Consider the following 23305-nt stretch of genomic DNA (forward strand, 5'->3'; position numbering starts at 1 on the left):
GCTTATGGAGGATATGTGTGGGATGTATAGAGGGGATGTAATTGGGTAGGATAGCTTATGGATGATATGTGTGTGCTGCATAGAGGGGATGTAATTGGGTAGGATAGCTTATGGAGGTTATGTGTGAGCTGTATAGAGGGGATGTAATTGGGTAGGATAGCTTATGGAGGTTATGTGTGTGCTGTATAGAGGGGATGTAATTGGGTAGGATAGCTTATGGAGGATATGTGTGTGCTGTATAGAGGGGATGTAATTGGGTAGGATTGCTTATGGAGGATATGTGTGTGCTGTATAGTGGGGATGTAATTGGGTAGGATAGCTTATGGAGGATATGTGTGTGCTGTATAGAGGGGATGTAATTGGGTAGGATTGCTTATGGAGGATATGTGTGTGCTGTATAGAGGGGATGTAATTGGGTAGGATTGCTTATGGAGGATATGTGTGTGCTGTATAGAGGGGATGTAATAGGGTAGGATTGCTTATGGAGGATATGTGTGTGCTGTATAGAGAGGATGTAATTGGGTAGGATAGCTTATGGAGGATATGTGTGTGCTGTATAGAGGGGATGTAATTGGGTAGGATTGCTTATGGAGGATATGTGTGTGCTGTATAGAGGGGATGTAATTGGGTAGGATTGCTTATGGAGGATATGTGTGTGCTGTATAGAGGGGATGTAATTGGGTAGGATTGCTTATGGAGGATATGTGTGTGCTGTATAGAGGGGATGTAATTGGGTAGGATAGCTTATGGAGGATATGTGTGTGCTGTATAGAGTGGATGTAATTGGGTAGGATAGCTTATTGAGGATATGTGTGCTGTATAGAGGGGATGTAATTGGGTAGGATAGATTATGGAGGATATGTGTGTGCTGTATAGAGGGGATGTATTTGGGTAGGATAGCTTATGGAGGTTATGTGTGTGCTGTATAGAGGGGATGTAATTGGTTAGGACAGATTATGGAGGATATGTGTGGGATGTATAGAGGGGATGTAATTGGGTAGGATAGCTTATGGATGATATGTGTGTGCTGTATAGTGGGGATGTAATTGGGTAGGATAGGTTATGGAGGATATGTGTGTGCTGTAAAGTGGGGATGTAATAGGGTAGGATAACTTATGGGGGATATGTGTGTGCTGTATAGAGGGGATGTAATTGGGTAGGATAGCTTATGGATGATATGTGTGGGATGTATAGAGGGGATGTAATTGGTTAGGACAGATTATGGAGGATATGTGTGGGATGTATAGAGGGGATGTAATTGGGTAGGATAGCTTATGGATGATATGTGTGTGCTGTATAGTGGGGATGTAATTGGGTAGGATAGGTTATGGAGGATATGTGTGTGCTGTAAAGTGGGGATGTAATAGGGTAGGATAACTTATGGGGGATATGTGTGTGCTGTATAGAGGGGATGTAATTGGGTAGGATAGCTTATGGATGATATGTGTGGGATGTATAGAGGGGATGTAATTGGGTAGGATAGCTTATGGATGATATGTGTGTGCTGTATAGTGGGGATGTAATTGGGTAGGATAGGTTATGGAGGATATGTGTGTGCTGTATAGTGGGGATGTAATTGGGTAGGATAGCTTATGGAGGATATGTGTGTGTGATGTATAGAGGGGATGTAATTGGGTAGGATAGCTTATGGAGGATATGTGTGTGCTGTATAGAGGGGATGTATTTGGGTAGGATAGCTTATGGAGGATATGTGTGGGATGTATAGAGGGGATGTAGTTGGGTAGTATAGATTATGGATGATATATGTGTGCTGTTTAGAGGGGATGTAATTGGGTAGGATAGCTTATGGAGGATATGTGTGTGCTGTATAGAGTGGATGTAATTGGGTAGGATAGCTTATGGAGGATATGTGTGTGCTGTATAGAGGGGATGTAATTGGGTAGGATTGCTTATGGAGGATAAGTGTGTGCTGTATAGAGTGGATGTAATTGGGTAGGATAGCTTATGTAGGATATGTGTGTGCTGTATAGAGGGGATGTAATTGGGTAGGATAGCTTATGGATGATATGTGTGGGATGTATAGAGGGGATGTAATTGGGTAGGATAGCTTATGGAGGTTATGTGTGCGATGTATAGAGGGGATGTAATTGGGTAGGATAGCTTATGTAGGATATGTGTGTGCTGTATAGAGGGGATGTAATTGGGTAGGATAGCTTATGGATGATATGTGTGGGATGTATAGAGGGGATGTAATTGGGTAGGATAGCTTATGGAGGTTATGTGTGGGATGTATAGAGGGGATGTAATTGGGTAGGATAGCTTATGGAGGATATGTGTGTGCTGTATAGAGGGAATGTAATTGGGTAGGATAGCTTATGGAGGTTATGTGTGTGATGTATAGAGGGGATGTAATTGGGTAGGATAGCTTATGTAGGATATGTGTGTGCTGTATAGTGGGGATGTAATTGGGTAGGATAGATTATGGAGGTTATGTGTGTGCTGTATACTGGGGATGTAATTGGGTAGGATAGCTTATGGAGGTTATGTGTGTGTGCTGTATAGAGGGGATGTAATTGGGTAGGATAGCTTATGGAGGTTATGTGTGTGTGCTGTATAGAGGGGATGTAATTGGGTAGGACAGCTTATGGAGGATATGTGTGTGCTGTATAGAGGGGATGTAATTGGGTAGGATAGCTTATGGAGGTTATGTGTGGGCTGTATTGAGGGGATGTAATTGGGTAGGATAGCTTATGGAGGAAATGTGTGTGCTGTATAGAGGGGATGTAATTGGGTAGGATAGCTTATGGAGGATATGTGTGTGCTGTATAGAGGGGATGTAATTGGGTAGGATAGCTTATGGAGGTTATGTGTGTGCTGTATAGAGGGGATGTAATTGGGTAGCATAGCTTATGGAGGATATGTGTGTGAGCTGTATAGTGGGGATGTAATTGGGTAGGATAGCTTATGTAGGATATGTGTGTGCTGTATAGAGGGGATGTAATTGGGAAGGATAGCTTAAGGAGGATATGTGTGTGCTGTATAGAGGGGATGTTATTGGGTAGGATACCTTATGGAGGTTATGTGTGTGCTGTATAGAGGGGATATAAATGGGTAGGATAGCTTATGGAGGTTATGTGTGTGCTGTATAGAGGGGATGTAATTGGGTAGGATAGCTTATGGAGGATATGTGTGGGATGTATAGAAGGGATGTAATTGGGTAGGATAGCTTATGGATGATATGTGTGTGCTGCATAGAGGGGATGTAATTGGGTAGGATAGCTTATGGAGGTTATGTGTGTGCTGTATAGAGGGGATGTAATTGGGTAGGATAGCTTATGGAGGTTATGTGTGTGCTGTATAGAGGGGATGGTAATTGGGTAGGATAGCTTATGGAGGATATGTGTGTGCTGTATAGAGGGGATGTAATTGGGTAGGATTGCTTATGGAGGATATGTGTGTGCTGTATAGTGGGGATGTAATTGGGTAGGATAGCTTATGGAGGAAATGTGTGTGCTGTATAGAGGGGATGTAATTGGGTAGGATTGCTTATGGAGGATATGTGTGTGCTGTATAGAGGGGATGTAATTGGGTAGGATAGTTTATGGAGGATATGTGTTTGCTGTATAGAGGGGATGTAATTGGGTAGGATTGCTTATGGAGGATATGTGTGTGCTGTATAGAGGGGATGTAATTGGGAAGGATTGCTTATGGAGGATATGTGTGTGCTGTATAGAGGGGATGTAATTGGGTAGGATAGTTTATGGAGGATATGTGTGTGTGATGTATAGAGGGGATGTAATTGGGTAGGATAGCTTATGGAGGATATGTGTGTGCTGTATAGAGGGGATGTATTTGGGTAGGATAGCTTATGGAGGATATGTGTGGGATGTATAGTGGGGATGTAGTTGGGTAGTATAGATTATGGATGATATATGTGTGCTGTATAGAGGGGAGGTAATTGGGTAGGATAGCTTATGGAGGATATGTGTGTGCTGTATAGAGTGGATGTAATTGGGTAGGATAGCTTATGGAGGATATGTGTGTGCTGTATAGAGGGGATGTCATTGGGTAGGATAGCTTATGGAGGATAAGTGTGTGCTGTATAGAGTGGATGTAATTGGGTAGGATAGCTTATGTAGGATATGTGTGTGCTGTATAGTGGGGATGTAATTGGGTAGTATAGCTTATGGATGATATGTGTGGGATGTATAGAGGGGATGTAATTGGGTAGGATAGCTTATGGAGGATATGTGTGTGCTGTATAGAGGGAATGTAATTGGGTAGGATAGCTTATGGAGGATATGTGTGTGCTGTATAGAGGGGATGTAATTGGGTAGGACAGATTTTGGATGTTATGTGTGTGCTGTATAGAGGGGATGTAATTGGGTAGGATAGCTTATGGAGGTTATGTGTGAGCTGTATAGTGAGGATGTAATTGGGTAGGATAGCTTATGGAGGATATGTGTGTGAGCTGTATAGTGGGGATGTAATTGGGTAGGATAGCTTATGTAGGATATGTGTGTGCTGTATAGAGGGGATGTAATTGGGAAGGATAGCTTATGGAGGATATGTGTGTGCTGTATAGAGGGGATGTTATTGGGTAGGATAGCTTATGGAGGTTATGTGTGTGCTGTATAGAGGGGATATAATTGGGTAGGATAGCTTATGGAGGTTATGTGTGTGCTGTATAGAGGGGATGTAATTGGGTAGGATAGCTTAAGGAGGTAATGTGTGTGCTGTATAGAGGGGATGTAATTAGATAGGATAGCTTATGGAGGATATGTGTGGGATGTATAGAGGGGATGTAATTGGGTAGGATAGCTTATGGAGGTTATGTGTGTGCTGTATAGTGGGGATGTAATTGGGTAGGATAGCTTATGGAGGATATGTGTGTGCTGTATAGAGGGGATGTAATTGGGTAGGATTGCTTATGGAGGATATGTGTGTGCTGTATAGAGGGGATGTAATTGGGTAGGATTGCTTATGGAGGATATGTGTGTGCTGTATAGAGGGGATGTAATAGGGTAGGATTGCTTATGGAGGATATGTGTGTGCTGTATAGAGAGGATGTAATTGGGTAGGATAGCTTATGGAGGATATGTGTGTGCTGTATAGAGGGGATGTAATTGGGTAGGATTGCTTATGGAGGTTATGTGTGTGCTGTATAGAGGGGATGTAATTGGGTAGGATTGCTTATGGAGGATATGTGTGTGCTGTATAGAGGGGATGTAATTGGGTAGGATTGCTTATGGAGGATATGTGTGTGCTGTATAGAGGGGATGTAATTGGGTAGGATAGCTTATGGAGGATATGTGTGTGCTGTATAGAGTGGATGTAATTGGGTAGGATAGCTTATTGAGGATATGTGTGCTGTATAGAGGGGATGTAATTGGGTAGGATAGATTATGGAGGATATGTGTGTGCTGTATAGAGGGGATGTATTTGGGTAGGATAGCTTATGGAGGTTATGTGTGTGCTGTATAGAGGGGATGTAATTGGTTAGGACAGATTATGGAGGATATGTGTGGGATGTATAGAGGGGATGTAATTGGGTAGGATAGCTTATGGATGATATGTGTGTGCTGTATAGTGGGGATGTAATTGGGTAGGATAGGTTATGGAGGATATGTGTGTGCTGTAAAGTGGGGATGTAATAGGGTAGGATAACTTATGGGGGATATGTGTGTGCTGTATAGAGGGGATGTAATTGGGTAGGATAGCTTATGGATGATATGTGTGGGATGTATAGAGGGGATGTAATTGGTTAGGACAGATTATGGAGGATATGTGTGGGATGTATAGAGGGGATGTAATTGGGTAGGATAGCTTATGGATGATATGTGTGTGCTGTATAGTGGGGATGTAATTGGGTAGGATAGGTTATGGAGGATATGTGTGTGCTGTAAAGTGGGGATGTAATAGGGTAGGATAACTTATGGGGGATATGTGTGTGCTGTATAGAGGGGATGTAATTGGGTAGGATAGCTTATGGATGATATGTGTGGGATGTATAGAGGGGATGTAATTGGGTAGGATAGCTTATGGATGATATGTGTGTGCTGTATAGTGGGGATGTAATTGGGTAGGATAGGTTATGGAGGATATGTGTGTGCTGTATAGTGGGGATGTAATTGGGTAGGATAGCTTATGGAGGATATGTGTGTGTGATGTATAGAGGGGATGTAATTGGGTAGGATAGCTTATGGAGGATATGTGTGTGCTGTATAGAGGGGATGTATTTGGGTAGGATAGCTTATGGAGGATATGTGTGGGATGTATAGAGGGGATGTAGTTGGGTAGTATAGATTATGGATGATATATGTGTGCTGTTTAGAGGGGATGTAATTGGGTAGGATAGCTTATGGAGGATATGTGTGTGCTGTATAGAGTGGATGTAATTGGGTAGGATAGCTTATGGAGGATATGTGTGTGCTGTATAGAGGGGATGTAATTGGGTAGGATTGCTTATGGAGGATAAGTGTGTGCTGTATAGAGTGGATGTAATTGGGTAGGATAGCTTATGTAGGATATGTGTGTGCTGTATAGAGGGGATGTAATTGGGTAGGATAGCTTATGGATGATATGTGTGGGATGTATAGAGGGGATGTAATTGGGTAGGATAGCTTATGTAGGTTATGTGTGCGATGTATAGAGGGGATGTAATTGGGTAGGATAGCTTATGTAGGATATGTGTGTGCTGTATAGAGGGGATGTAATTGGGTAGGATAGCTTATGGATGATATGTGTGGGATGTATAGAGGGGATGTAATTGGGTAGGATAGCTTATGGAGGTTATGTGTGGGATGTATAGAGGGGATGTAATTGGGTAGGATAGCTTATGGAGGATATGTGTGTGCTGTATAGAGGGAATGTAATTGGGTAGGATAGCTTATGGAGGTTATGTGTGTGCTGTATAGAGGGGATGTAATTGGGTAGGATAGCTTATGTAGGATATGTGTGTGCTGTATAGTGGGGATGTAATTGGGTAGGATAGATTATGGAGGTTATGTGTGTGCTGTATACTGGGGATGTAATTGGGTAGGATAGCTTATGGAGGTTATGTGTGTGTGCTGTATAGAGGGGATGTAATTGGGTAGGATAGCTTATGGAGGTTATGTGTGTGTGCTGTATAGAGGGGATGTAATTGGGTAGGACAGCTTATGGAGGATATGTGTGTGCTGTATAGAGGGGATGTAATTGGGTAGGATAGCTTATGGAGGTTATGTGTGGGCTGTATTGAGGGGATGTAATTGGGTAGGATAGCTTATGGAGGAAATGTGTGTGCTGTATAGAGGGGATGTAATTGGGTAGGATAGCTTATGGAGGATATGTGTGTGCTGTATAGAGGGGATGTAATTGGGTAGGATAGCTTATGGAGGTTATGTGTGTGCTGTATAGAGGGGATGTAATTGGGTAGCATAGCTTATGGAGGATATGTGTGTGAGCTGTATAGTGGGGATGTAATTGGGTAGGATAGCTTATGTAGGATATGTGTGTGCTGTATAGAGGGGATGTAATTGGGAAGGATAGCTTATGGAGGATATGTGTGTGCTGTATAGAGGGGATGTTATTGGGTAGGATACCTTATGGAGGTTATGTGTGTGCTGTATAGAGGGGATATAATTGGGTAGGATAGCTTATGGAGGTTATGTGTGTGCTGTATAGAGGGGATGTAATTGGGTAGGATAGCTTATGGAGGATATGTGTGGGATGTATAGAAGGGATGTAATTGGGTAGGATAGCTTATGGATGATATGTGTGTGCTGCATAGAGGGGATGTAATTGGGTAGGATAGCTTATGGAGGTTATGTGTGTGCTGTATAGAGGGGATGTAATTGGGTAGGATAGCTTATGGAGGTTATGTGTGTGCTGTATAGAGGGGATGGTAATTGGGTAGGATAGCTTATGGAGGATATGTGTGTGCTGTATAGAGGGGATGTAATTGGGTAGGATTGCTTATGGAGGATATGTGTGTGCTGTATAGTGGGGATGTAATTGGGTAGGATAGCTTATGGAGGAAATGTGTGTGCTGTATAGAGGGGATGTAATTGGGTAGGATTGCTTATGGAGGATATGTGTGTGCTGTATAGAGGGGATGTAATTGGGTAGGATAGTTTATGGAGGATATGTGTGTGCTGTATAGAGGGGATGTAATTGGGTAGGATTGCTTATGGAGGATATGTGTGTGCTGTATAGAGGGGATGTAATTGGGAAGGATTGCTTATGGAGGATATGTGTGTGCTGTATAGAGGGGATGTAATTGGGTAGGATAGTTTATGGAGGATATGTGTGTGTGATGTATAGAGGGGATGTAATTGGGTAGGATAGCTTATGGAGGATATGTGTGTGCTGTATAGAGGGGATGTATTTGGGTAGGATAGCTTATGGAGGATATGTGTGGGATGTATAGTGGGGATGTAGTTGGGTAGTATAGATTATGGATGATATATGTGTGCTGTATAGAGGGGAGGTAATTGGGTAGGATAGCTTATGGAGGATATGTGTGTGCTGTATAGAGTGGATGTAATTGGGTAGGATAGCTTATGGAGGATATGTGTGTGCTGTATAGAGGGGATGTCATTGGGTAGGATAGCTTATGGAGGATAAGTGTGTGCTGTATAGAGTGGATGTAATTGGGTAGGATAGCTTATGTAGGATATGTGTGTGCTGTATAGTGGGGATGTAATTGGGTAGTATAGCTTATGGATGATATGTGTGGGATGTATAGAGGGGATGTAATTGGGTAGGATAGCTTATGGAGGATATGTGTGTGCTGTATAGAGGGAATGTAATTGGGTAGGATAGCTTATGGAGGATATGTGTGTGCTGTATAGAGGGGATGTAATTGGGTAGGACAGATTTTGGATGTTATGTGTGTGCTGTATAGAGGGGATGTAATTGGGTAGGATAGCTTATGGAGGTTATGTGTGAGCTGTATAGTGAGGATGTAATTGGGTAGGATAGCTTATGGAGGATATGTGTGTGAGCTGTATAGTGGGGATGTAATTGGGTAGGATAGCTTATGTAGGATATGTGTGTGCTGTATAGAGGGGATGTAATTGGGAAGGATAGCTTATGGAGGATATGTGTGTGCTGTATAGAGGGGATGTTATTGGGTAGGATAGCTTATGGAGGTTATGTGTGTGCTGTATAGAGGGGATATAATTGGGTAGGATAGCTTATGGAGGTTATGTGTGTGCTGTATAGAGGGGATGTAATTGGGTAGGATAGCTTAAGGAGGTAATGTGTGTGCTGTATAGAGGGGATGTAATTAGATAGGATAGCTTATGGAGGATATGTGTGGGATGTATAGAGGGGATGTAATTGGGTAGGATAGCTTATGGATGATATGTGTGTGCTGCATAGAGGGGATGTAATTGGGTAGGATAGCTTATGGAGGTTATGTGTGAGCTGTATAGAGGGGATGTAATTGGGTAGGATAGCTTATGGAGGTTATGTGTGTGCTGTATAGAGGGGATGTAATTGGGTAGGATAGCTTATGGAGGATATGTGTGTGCTGTATAGAGGGGATGTAATTGGGTAGGATTGCTTATGGAGGATATGTGTGTGCTGTATAGTGGGGATGTAATTGGGTAGGATAGCTTATGGAGGATATGTGTGTGCTGTATAGAGGGGATGTATTTGGGTAGGATTGCTTATGGGGGATATGTGTGTGCTGTATAGAGGGGATGTAATTGGGTAGGATTGCTTATGGAGGATATGTGTGTGCTGTATAGAGGGGATGTAATAGGGTAGGATTGCTTATGGAGGATATGTGTGTGCTGTATAGAGAGGATGTAATTGGGTAGGATAGCTTATGGAGGATATGTGTGTGCTGTATAGAGGGGATGTAATTGGGTAGGATTGCTTATGGAGGATATGTGTGTGCTGTATAGAGGGGATGTAATTGGGTAGGATTGCTTATGGAGGATATGTGTGTGCTGTATAGAGGGGATGTAATTGGGTAGGATTGCTTATGGAGGATATGTGTGTGCTGTATAGAGGGGATGTAATTGGGTAGGATAGCTTATGGAGGATATGTGTGTGCTGTATAGAGTGGATGTAATTGGGTAGGATAGCTTATGGAGGATATGTGTGTGCTGTATAGAGGGGATGTAATTGGGTAGGATAGCTTATGGAGGATAAGTGTGTGCTGTATAGAGTGGATGTAATTGGGTAGGATAGCTTATGTAGGATATGTGTGTGCTGTATAGTGGGGATGTAATTGGGTAGTATAGCTTATGGATGATATCTGTGGGATGTATAGAGGGGATGTAATTGGGTAGGATAGCTTATGGAGGTTATGTGTGGGATGTATAGAGGGGATGTAATTGGGTAGGATAGCTTATGGAGGATATGTGTGGGATGTATAGAGGGGATGTAATTGTGTAGGATAGCTTATGGATGATATGTGTGTGCTGTATAGAGGGGATGTAATTGGGTAGGACAGATTTTGGATGTTATGTGTGTGCTGTATAGAGGGGATGTAATTGGGTAGGATAGCTTATGGAGGTTATGTGTGAGCTGTATAGTGAGGATGTAATTGGGTAGGATAGCTTATGGAGGATATGTGTGTGAGCTGTATAGTGGGGATGTAATTGGGTAGGATAGCTTATGTAGGATATGTGTGTGCTGTATAGAGGGGATGTAATTGGGAAGGATAGCTTATGGAGGATATGTGTGTGCTGTATAGAGGGGATGTTATTGGGTAGGATAGCTTATGGAGGTTATGTGTGTGCTGTATAGAGGGGATATAATTGGGTAGGATAGCTTATGGAGGTTATGTGTGTGCTGTATAGAGGGGATGTAATTGGGTAGGATAGCTTAAGGAGGTAATGTGTGTGCTGTATAGAGGGGATGTAATTAGATAGGATAGCTTATGGAGGATATGTGTGGGATGTATAGAGGGGATGTAATTGGGTAGGATAGCTTATGGATGATATGTGTGTGCTGCATAGAGGGGATGTAATTGGGTAGGATAGCTTATGGAGGTTATGTGTGAGCTGTATAGAGGGGATGTAATTGGGTAGGATAGCTTATGGAGGTTATGTGTGTGCTGTATAGAGGGGATGTAATTGGGTAGGATAGCTTATGGAGGATATGTGTGTGCTGTATAGAGGGGATGTAATTGGGTAGGATTGCTTATGGAGGATATGTGTGTGCTGTATAGTGGGGATGTAATTGGGTAGGATAGCTTATGGAGGATATGTGTGTGCTGTATAGAGGGGATGTAATTGGGTAGGATTGCTTATGGAGGATATGTGTGTGCTGTATAGAGGGGATGTAATTGGGTAGGATTGCTTATGTAGGATATGTGTGTGCTGTATAGAGGGGATGTAATTGGGTAGGATAGCTTATGGAGGATATGTGTGTGCTGTATAGAGTGGATGTAATTGGGTAGGATAGCTTATGGAGGATATGTGTGTGCTGTATAGAGGGGATGTAATTGGGTAGGATAGCTTATGGAGGATAAGTGTGTGCTGTATAGAGTGGATGTAATTGGGTAGGATAGCTTATGTAGGATATGTGTGTGCTGTATAGTGGGGATGTAATTGGGTAGTATAGCTTATGGATGATATGTGTGGGATGTATAGAGGGGATGTAATTGGGTAGGATAGCTTATGGAGGTTATGTGTGGGATGTATAGAGGGGATGTAATTGGGTAGGATAGCTTATGGAGGATATGTGTGGGATGTATAGAGGGGATGTAATTGTGTAGGATAGCTTATGGATGATATGTGTGTGCTGTATAGAGGGGATGTAATTGGGTAGGACAGATTTTGGATGTTATGTGTGTGCTGTATAGAGGGGATGTAATTGGGTAGGATAGCTTATGGAGGTTATGTGTGAGCTGTATAGTGAGGATGTAATTGGGTAGGATAGCTTATGGAGGATATGTGTGTGAGCTGTATAGTGGGGATGTAATTGGGTAGGATAGCTTATGTAGGATATGTGTGTGCTGTATAGAGGGGATGTAATTGGGAAGGATAGCTTATGGAGGATATGTGTGTGCTGTATAGAGGGGATGTTATTGGGTAGGATAGCTTATGGAGGTTATGTGTGTGCTGTATAGAGGGGATATAATTGGGTAGGATAGCTTATGGAGGTTATGTGTGTGCTGTATAGAGGGGATGTAATTGGGTAGGATAGCTTAAGGAGGTAATGTGTGTGCTGTATAGAGGGGATGTAATTAGATAGGATAGCTTATGGAGGATATGTGTGGGATGTATAGAGGGGATGTAATTGGGTAGGATAGCTTATGGATGATATGTGTGTGCTGCATAGAGAGGATGTAATTGGGTAGGATAGCTTATGGAGGTTATGTGTGAGCTGTATAGAGGGGATGTAATTGGGTAGGATAGCTTATGGAGGTTATGTGTGTGCTGTATAGAGGGGATGTAATTGGGTAGGATAGCTTATGGAGGATATGTGTGTGCTGTATAGAGGGGATGTAATTGGGTAGGATTGCTTATGGAGGATATGTGTGGGATGTATAGAGGGGATGTAATTGGGTAGGATAGCTTATGGAGGTTATGTGTGGGATGTATAGAGGGGATGTAATTGGGTAGGATAGCTTATGGATGATATGTGTGTGCTGTATAGAGTGGATGTAATTGGGTAGGATAGCTTATGGAGGTTATGTGTGTGCTGTATAGAGGGGATGTAATTGGGTAGGATAGCTTATGGAGGATAAGTGTGTGCTGTATAGAGTGGATGTAATTGGGTAGGATAGCTTATGTAGGATATGTGTGTGCTGTATAGTGGGGATGTAATTGGGTAGTATAGCTTATGGATGATATGTGTGGGATGTATAGAGGGGATGTAATTGGGTAGGATAGCTTATGGAGGTTATGTGTGGGATGTATAGAGGGGATGTAATTGGGTAGGATAGCTTATGGAGGATATGTGTGGGATGTATAGAGGGGATGTAATTGTGTAGGATAGCTTATGGATGATATGTGTGTGCTGCATAGAGGGGATGTAATTGGGTAGGATAGCTTATGGAGGATATGTGTGTGCTGTATAGAGGGGATGTAATTGGGTAGGATAGCTTATGGATGATATGTGTGGGATGTATAGAGGGGATGTAATTGGGTAGGATAGCTTATGGAGGTTATGTGTGGGATGTATAGAGGGGATGTAATTGGGTAGGATAGCTTATGTAGGATATGTGTGTGCTGTATAGAGGGGATGTAATTGGGTAGGATAGCTTATGGATGATATGTGTGGGATGTATAGAGGGGATGTAATTGGGTAGGATAGCTTATGGAGGTTATGTGTGGGATGTATAGAGGGGATGTAATTGGGTAGGATAGCTTATGGAGGATATGTGTGCTGTATAGAGGGAATGTAATTGGGTAGGATAGCTTATGGAGGTTATGTGTGTGCTGTATAGAGGGGATGTAATTGGGTAGGATAGCTTATGGAGGTTATGTGTGTGTGCTGTATAGAGGGGATGTAATTGGGTAGGATTGCTTATGGAGGATATGTGTGTGCTGTATAGAGGGGATGTAATTGGGTAGGATTGCTTATGGAGGATATGTGTGTGCTGTGTAGAGGGGATGTAATAGGGTAGGATTGCTTATGGAGGATATGTGTGTGCTGTATAGAGAGGATATAATTGGGTAGGATAGCTTATGGAGGATATGTGTGTGCTGTATAGAGGGGATGTAATTGGGTAGGATTGCTTATGGAGGATATGTGTGTGCTGTATAGAGGGGATGTAATTGGGTAGGATAGCTTATGGAGGATATGTGTGTGCTGTATAGAGGGGATGTAATTGGGTAGGATTGCTTATGGAGGATATGTGTGTGCTGTATAGAGGGGATGTAATTGGGTAGGATTGCTTATGGAGCATATGTGTGTGATGTATAGTGGGGATGTAATTGGGTAGGATAGCTTAGGGAGGATATCTGTATGCTGTATAGAGGGGATGTAATTGGGTAGGATAGCTTATGGAGGATATGTGTGTGTGCTGTATAGAGGGGATGTAATTGGGTAGGATAGCTTATTTAGGATATGTGAGCTGTATAGAGGGGATGTAATTGGGTAGGATAGCTTATGGAGGATATGTGTGTGCTGTATAGAGGGGATGTAATTGGGTAGGGTAGCTTATGGAGGTTATGTGTGTGCTGTATAGAGGGGATGTAATTGGGTAGGATATATTATGGAGGATATGTGTGTGCTGTATAGAGGGGATGTAATTGGGTAGGACAGCTTATTGAGGATATGTGTGCTGTATAGAGGGGATGTAATTGGGTAGGATAGATTATGGAGGATATGTGTGTGCTGTATAGAGGGGATGTATTTGGGTAGGATAGCTTATGGAGGTTATGTGTGTGCTGTATAGAGGGGATGTAATTGGTTAGGACAGATTATGGAGGATATGTGTGGGATGTATAGAGGGGATGTAATTGGGTAGAATAGCTTATGGATGATATGTGTGTGCTGTATAGTGGGGATGTAATTGGGTAGGATAGGTTATGGAGGATATGTGTGTGCTGTAAAGTGGGGATGTAATAGGGTAGGATAACTTATGGGGGATATGTGTGTGCTGTATAGAGGGGATGTAATTGGGTAGGATAGCTTATGGATGATATGTGTGGGATGTATAGAGGGGATGTAATTGGGTAGGATAGCTTATGGATGATATGTGTGTGCTGTATAGTGGGGATGTAATTGGGTAGGATAGGTTATGGAGGATATGTGTGTGCTGTATAGTGGGGATGTAATTGGGTAGGATAGCTTATGGAGGATATGTGTGTGTGATGTATAGAGGGGATGTAATTGGGTAGGATAGCTTATGGAGGATATGTGTGTGCTGTATAGAGGGGATGTATTTGGGTAGGATAGCTTATGGAGGATATGTGTGGGATGTATAGAGGGGATGTAGTTAGGTAGTATAGATTATGGATGATATATGTGTGCTGTTTAGAGGGGATGTAATTGGGTAGGATAGCTTATGGAGGATATGTGTGTGCTGTATAGAGTGGATGTATTTGGGTAGGATAGCTTATGGAGGATATGTGTGTGCTGTATAGAGGGGATGTAATTGGGTAGGATTGCTTATGGAGGATAAGTGTGTGCTGTATAGAGTGGATGTAATTGGGTAGGATAGCTTATGTAGGATATGTGTGTGCTGTATAGTGGGGATGTAATTGGGTAGTATAGCTTATGGATGATATGTGTGGGATGTATAGAGGGGATGTAATTGGGTAGGATAGCTTATGGAGGTTAAGTGTGGGATGTATAGAGGGGATGTAATTGGGTAGGATAGCTTATGGAGGATATGTGTGGGATGTATAGAGGGGATGTAATTGTGTAGGATAGCTTATGGATGATATGTGTGTGTTGCATAGAGGGGATGTAATTGGGTAGGATAGCTTATGTAGGATATGTGTGTGCTGTATAGAGGGGATATAATTGGGTAGGATAGCTTATGGATGATATGTGTGGGATGTATAGAGGGGATGTAATTGCGTAGGATAGCTTATGGAGGTTATGTGTGGGATGTATAGAGGGGATGTAATTGGGTAGGATAGCTTATGTAGGATATGTGTGTGCTGTATAGAGGGGATGTAATTGGGTAGGATAGCTTATGGATGATATGTGTGGGATGTATAGAGGGGATGTAATTGGGTAGGATAGCTTATGGAGGTTATGTGTGGGATGTATAGAGGGGATGTAATTGGGTAGGATAGCTTATGGAGGATATGTGTGTGCTGTATAGAGGGAATGTAATTGGGTAGGATAGCTTATGGAGGTTATGTGTGTGCTGTATAGAGGGGATGTAATTGGGTAGGATAGCTTATGTAGGATATGTGTGTGCTGTATAGTGGGGATGTAATTGGGTAGGATAGATTATGGAGGTTATGTGTGTGCTGTATACTGGGGATGTAATTGGGTAGGATAGCTTATGGAGGTTATGTGTGTGTGCTGTATAGAGGGGATGTAATTGGGTAGGATAGCTTATGGAGGTTATGTGTGTGTGCTGTATAGAGGGGATGTAATTGGGTAGGACAGCTTATGGAGGATATGTGTGTGCTGTATAGAGGGGATGTAATTGGGTAGGATAGCTTATGGAGGTTATGTGTGGGCTGTATTGAGGGGATGTAATTGGGTAGGATAGCTTATGGAGGATATGTGTGTGCTGTATAGAGGGGATGTAATTGGGTAGGATAGCTTATGGAGGAAATGTGTGTGCTGTATAGAGGGGATGTAATTGGGTAGGATAGCTTATGGAGATTATGTGTGTGCTGTATAGAGGGGATGTAATTGGGTAGCATAGCTTATGGAGGATATGTGTGTGAGCTGTATAGATGGGATGTAATTGGGAAGGATTGCTTATGGAGGATATGTGTGTGCTGTATAGAGGGGATGTAATTGCGTAGGATAGTTTATGGAGGAAATGTGTGTGTGATGTATAGAGGGGATGTAATTGGGTAGGATAGCTTATGGAGGATATGTGTATGCTGTATAGAGGGGATGTATTTGGGTAGGATAGCTTATGGAGGATATGTGTGGGATGTATAGTGGGGATGTAGTTGGGTAGTATAGATTATGGATGATATATGTGTGCTGTATAGAGGGGATGTAATTGGGTAGGATAGCTTATGGAGGATATGTGTGTGCTGTATAGAGTGGATGTAATTGGGTAGGATAGCTTATGGAGGATATGTGTGTGCTGTATAGAGGGGATGTAATTGGGTAGGATAGCTTATGGAGGATAAGTGTGTGCTGTATAGAGTGGATGTAATTGGGTAGGATAGCTTATGTAGGATATGTGTGTGCTGTATAGTGGGGATGTAATTGGGTAGTATAGCTTATGGATGATATGTGTGGGATGTATAGAGGGGATGTAATTGGGTAGGATAGCTTATGGAGGTTATGTGTGGGATGTATAGAGGGGATATAATTGGGTAGGATAGCTTATGTAGGATATGTGTGTGCTGTATAGAGGGGATGTAATTGGGTAGGATAGCTTATGGATGATATGTGTGGGATGTATAGAGGGGATGTAATTGGGTAGGATAGCTTATGGAGGTTATGTGTGGGATGTATAGAGGGGATGTAATTGGGTAGGATAGCTTATGGAGGATATGTGTGCTGTATAGAGGGAATGTAATTGGGTAGGATAGCTTATGGAGGTTATGTGTGTGCTGTATAGAGGGGATGTAATTGGGTAGGATAGCTTATGGAGGTTATGTGTGTGTGCTGTATAGAGGGGATGTAATTGGGTAGGATAGCTTATGGAGGATATGTGTGGGCTGTATAGAGGGGATGTAATTGGGTAGGATAGCTTATGGAGGATATGTGTGAGCTGTATAGAGGGGATGTAATTGGGTAGGATAGCTTACGGAGGGTATGCGTGTGCTGTATAGAGGGGATGTAAATGGGTAGGATAGCTTATGTAGGATATGTGTGTACTGTATAGAGGGGATGTAAATGGGTAGGATAGCTTATGGAGGTTATGTGTGTGCTGTATAGAGGGGATGTAATTGGGTAGGATAGCTTATGGAGGATATGTGTGTGCTGTATAGAGGGGATGTAATTGGGTAGGATAGCTTATGGATGATATGTGTGGGATGTATAGAGGGGAAGTAATTGGGTAGGATTGCTTATGGAGGTTATGTGTGTGCTGTATAGAGGGGATGTAATTGGGTAGAATAGCTTATGGAGGATACGTGTGGGCTGTATAGAGGGGATGTAATTGGGTAGGATAGCTTATGGATGATATGTGTGTGATGTATAGAGGGGATGTAATTGGGTAGGATAGCTTATGGAGGTTATGTGTGGGCTGTATAGAGGGGATGTAATTGGGTAGGATTGCTTATGGAGGATATGTGTGTGCTGTATAGTGGGGATGTAATTGGGTAGGATAGCTTATGGAGGATATCTGTATGCTGTATAGAGGGGATGTAATTGGGTAGGATAGCTTATGGAGGATATGTGTGTGTGCTGTATAGAGGGGATGTAATTGGGTAGGATAGCTTATTTAGGATATGTGAGCTGTATAGAGGGGATGTAATTGGGTAGGATAGCTTATGGAGGTTAAGTGTGTGCTGTATAGAGGGGATGCAATTGGGTAGGATATCTTATGGAGGATATGTGTGTGCTGTATAGAGGGGATGTAATTGGGTAGGACAGCTTATTGAGGATATGTGTGCTCTATAGAGGGGATGTAATTGGGTAGGATAGATTATGGAGGATATGTGTGTGCTGTATAGAGGGGATGTATTTGGGTAGGATAGCTTATGGAGGTTATGTGTGTGCTGTATAGAGGGGATGTATTTGGTTAGGACAGATTATGGAGGTTATGTTTGTGCTGTAAAGTGGGGATGTAATTGGGTAGGATAACTTATGGGGGATATGTGTGTGCTGTATAGAGGGGATGTAATTGGGTAGGATAGCTTATGGATGATATGTGTGGGATGTATAGAGGGGATGTAATTGGGTAGGATAGCTTATGGATGATATGTGTGTGCTGTATAGTGGGGATGTAATTGGGTAGGATAGGTTATGGAGGATATGTGTGTGCTGTATAGTGGGGATGTAATTGGGTAGAATAGCTTATGGAGGATATGTGTGTGTGATGTATAGAGGGGATGTAATTGGGTAGGATAGCTTATGGAGGATATGTGTGTGCTGTATAGAGGGGATGTATTTGGGTAGGATAGCTTATGGATGTTATGTGTGTGATGTATAGAGGGGATGTAATTGGGTAGGATAGCTTATGGAGGTTATGTGTGGGCTGTATAGAGGGGATGTAATTGGGTAGGATTGCTTATGGAGGATATGTGTGTGCTGTATAGTGGGGATGTAATTGGGTAGGATAGCTTATGGAGGATATCTGTATGCTGTATAGAGGGGATGTAATTGGGTAGGATAGCTTATGGAGGATATGTGTGTGTGCTGTATAGAGGGGATGTAATTGGGTAGGATAGCTTATTTAGGATATGTGAGCTGTATAGAGGGGATGTAATTGGGTAGGATAGCTTATGGAGGTTAAGTGTGTGCTGTATAGAGGGGATGCAATTGGGTAGGATATCTTATGGAGGATATGTGTGTGCTGTATAGAGGGGATGTAATTGGGTAGGACAGCTTATTGAGGATATGTGTGCTGTATAGAGGGGATGTAATTGGGTAGGATAGATTATGGAGGATATGTGTGTGCTGTATAGAGGGGATGTATTTGGGTAGGATAGCTTATGGAGGTTATGTGTGTGCTGTATAGAGGGGATGTAATTGGTTAGGACAGATTATGGAGGTTATGTTTGTGCTGAAAAGTGGGGATGTAATTGGGTAGGATAACTTATGGGGGATATGTGTGTGCTGTATAGAGGGGATGTAATTGGGTAGGATAGCTTATGGATGATATGTGTGGGATGTATAGAGGGGATGTAATTGGGTAGGATAGCTTATGGATGATATGTGTGTGCTGTATAGTGGGGATGTAATTGGGTAGGATAGGTTATGGAGGATATGTGTGTGCTGTATAGTGGGGATGTAATTGGGTAGGATAGCTTATGGAGGATATGTATGTGTGATGTATAGAGGGGATGTAATTGGGTAGGATAGCTTATGGAGGATATGTGTGTGCTGTATAGAGGGGATGTATTTGGGTAGGATAGCTTATGGAGGATATGTGTGGGATGTATAGAGGGGATGTAGTTGGGTAGTATAGATTATGGATGATATATGTGTGCTGTATAGAGGGGATGTATTTGGGTAGGATAGCTTATGGAGGATATGTGTGTGCTGTATAGAGTGGATGTAATTGGGTAGGATAGCTTATGGAGGATATGTGTGTGCTGTATAGAGGGGATGTAATTGGGTAGGATAGCTTATGGAGGATAAGTGTGTGCTGTATAGAGTGGATGTAATTGGGTAGGATAGCTTATGTAGGATATGTGTGTGCTGTATAGTGGGGATGTAATTGGGTAGGATAGCTTATGGATGATATGTGTGGGATGTATAGAGGGGATGTAATTGGGTAGGATAGCTTATGGAGGTTATGTGTGGGATGTATAGAGGGGATGTAATTGGGTAGGATAGCTTATGGAGGTTATGTTTGTGCTGTATAGAGGGGATGTAATTGGGTAGAATAGCTTATGCAGGATATGTGTGGGCTGTATAGAGGGGATGTAATTGGGTAGGATAGCTTATGGATGATATGTGTGTGATGTATAGAGGGGATGTAATTGGGTAGGATAGCTTATGGAGGTTATGTTTGGGCTGTATAGAGGGGATGTAATTGGGTAGGATTGCTTATGGAGGATATGTGTGTGCTGTATAGAGGGGATGTAATTGGGTAGGATAGCTTATTTAGGATATGTGAGCTGTATAGAGGGGATGTAATTGGGTAGGATAGCTTATGGAGGATATGTGTGTGCTGTATAGAGGGGATGTAATTGGGTAGGGTAGCTTATGGAGGTTATGTGTGTGCTGTATAGAGGGGATGTAATTGGGTAGGATATATTATGGAGGATATGTGTGTGCTGTATAGAGGGGATGTAATTGGGTAGGACAGCTTATTGAGGATATGTGTGCTGTATAGAGGGGATGTAATTGGGTAGGATAGATTATGGAGGATATGTGTGTGCTGTATAGAGGGGATTTATTTGGGTAGGATAGCTTATGGAGGTTATGTGTGTGCTGTATAGAGGGGATGTAATTGGTTAGGACAGATTATGGAGGATATGTGTGGGATGTATAGAGGGGATGTAATTGGGTAGGATAGCTTATGGATGATATGTGTGTGCTGTATAGTGGGGATGTAATTGGGTAGGATAGGTTATGGAGGATATGTGTGTGCTGTAAAGTGGGGATGTAATAGGGTAGGATAACTTATGGGGGATATGTGTGTGCTGTATAGAGGGGATGTAATTGGGTAGGATAGCTTATGGATGATATGTGTGGGATGTATAGAGGGGATGTAATTGGGTAGGATAGCTTATGGATGATATGTGTGTGCTGTATAGTGGGGATGTAATTGGGTAGGATAGGTTATGGAGGATATGTGTGTGCTGTATAGTGGGGATGTAATTGGGTAGGATAGCTTATGGAGGATATGTGTGTGTGATGTATAGAGGGGATGTAATTGGGTAGGATAGCTTATGGAGGATATGTGTGTGCTGTATAGAGGGGATGTATTTGGGTAGGATAGCTTATGGAGGATATGTGTGGGATGTATAGAGGGGATGTAGTTGGGTAGTATAGATTATGGATGATATATGTGTGCTGTTTAGAGGGGATGTAATTGGGTAGGATAGCTTATGGAGGATATGTGTGTGCTTTATAGAGTGGATGTAATTGGGTAGGATAGCTTATGGAGGATATGTGTGTGCTGTATAGAGGGGATGTAATTGGGTAGGATTGCTTATGGAGGATAAGTGTGTGCTGTATAGAGTGGATGTAATTGGGTAGGATAGCTTATGTAGGATATGTGTGTGCTGTATAGTGGGGATGTAATTGGGTAGTATAGCTTATGGATGATATGTGTGGGATGTATAGAGGGGATGTAATTGGGTAGGATAGCTTATGGAGGTTATGTGTGGGATGTATAGAGGGGATGTAATTGGGTAGGATAGCTTATGGAGGATATGTGTGGGATGTATAGAGGGGATGTAATTGTGTAGGATAGCTTATGGATGATATGTGTGTGCTGCATAGAGGGGATGTAATTGGGTAGGATAGCTTATGTAGGATATGTGTGTGCTGTATAGAGGGGATGTAATTGGGTAGGATAGCTTATGGATGATATGTGTGGGATGTATAGAGGGGATGTAATTGGGTAGGATAACTTATGGAGGTTATGTGTGGGATGTATAGAGGGGATGTAATTGGGTAGGATAGCTTATGTAGGATATGTGTGTGCTGTATAGAGGGGATGTAATTGGGTAGGATAGCTTATGGATGATATGTGTGGGATGTATAGAGGGGATGTAATTGGGTAGGATAGCTTATGGAGGTTATGTGTGGGATGTATAGAGGGGATGTAATTGGGTAGGATAGCTTATGGAGGATATGTGTGTGCTGTATAGAGGGAATGTAATTGGGTAGGATAGCTTATGGAGGTTATGTGTGTGCTGTATAGAGGGGATGTAATTGGGTAGGATAGCTTATGTAGGATATGTGTGTGCTGTATAGTGGGGATGTAATTGGGTAGGATAGATTATGGAGGTTATGTGTGTGCTGTATACTGGGGATGTAATTGGGTAGGATAGCTTATGGAGGTTATGTGTGTGTGCTGTATAGAGGGGATGTAATTGGGTAGGATAGCTTATGGAGGTTATGTGTGTGTGCTGTATAGAGGGGATGTAATTGGGTAGGACAGCTTATGGAGGATATGTGTGTGCTGTATAGAGGGGATGTAATTGGGTAGGATAGCTTATGGAGGTTATGTGTGGGCTGTATTGAGGGGATGTAATTGGGTAGGATAGCGTATGGAGGATATGTGTGTGCTGTATAGAGGGGATGTAATTGGGTAGGATAGCTTATGGAGGATATGTGTGTGCTGTATAGAGGGGATGTAATTGGGTAGGATAGCTTATGGAGGTTATGTGTGTGCTGTATAGAGGGGATGTAAATGGGTAGCATAGCTTATGGAGGATATGTGTGTGAGCTGTATAGTGGGGATGTAATTGGGTAGGATAGCTTATGTAGGATATGTGTGTGCTGTATAGAGGGGATGTAATTGGGTAGGATAGGTTATGGAGGATATGTGTGTGCTGTATAGAGGGGATGTTATTGGGTAGGATACCTTATGGAGGTTATGTGTGTGCTGTATAGAGGGGATATAATTGGGTAGGATAGCTTATGGAGGTTATGTGTGTGCTGTATAGAGGGGATGTAATTGGGTAGGATAGCTTATGGAGGATATGTGTGGGATGTATAGAGGGGATGTAATTGGGTAGGATAGCTTATGGATGATATGTGTGTGCTGCATAGAGGGGATGTAATTGGGTAGGATAGCTTATGGAGGTTATGTGTGTGCTGTATAGAGGGGATGTAATTGGGTAGGATAACTTATGGAGGTTATGTGTGTGCTGTATAGAGGGGATGGTAATTGGGTAGGATAGCTTATGGAGGATATGTGTGTGCTGTATAGAGGGGATGTAATTGGGTAGGATTGCTTATGGAGGATATGTGTGTGCTGTGTAGTGGGGATGTAATTGGGTAGGATAGCTTATGGAGGATATGTGTGTGCTGTATAGAGGGGATGTAATTGGGTAGGATTGCTTATGGAGGATATGTGTGTGCTGTATAGAGGGGATGTAATTGGGTAGGATTGCTTATGGAGGATATGTGTGTGCTGTATAGAGGGGATGTAATTGGGTAGGAT

The sequence above is a fragment of the Taudactylus pleione genome, unplaced genomic scaffold, assembly GCF_031769625.1.
Source record: "Taudactylus pleione unplaced genomic scaffold, aTauple2 ptg000319l, whole genome shotgun sequence".
Classification (NCBI taxonomy): Eukaryota; Metazoa; Chordata; class Amphibia; order Anura; family Myobatrachidae; genus Taudactylus; species Taudactylus pleione.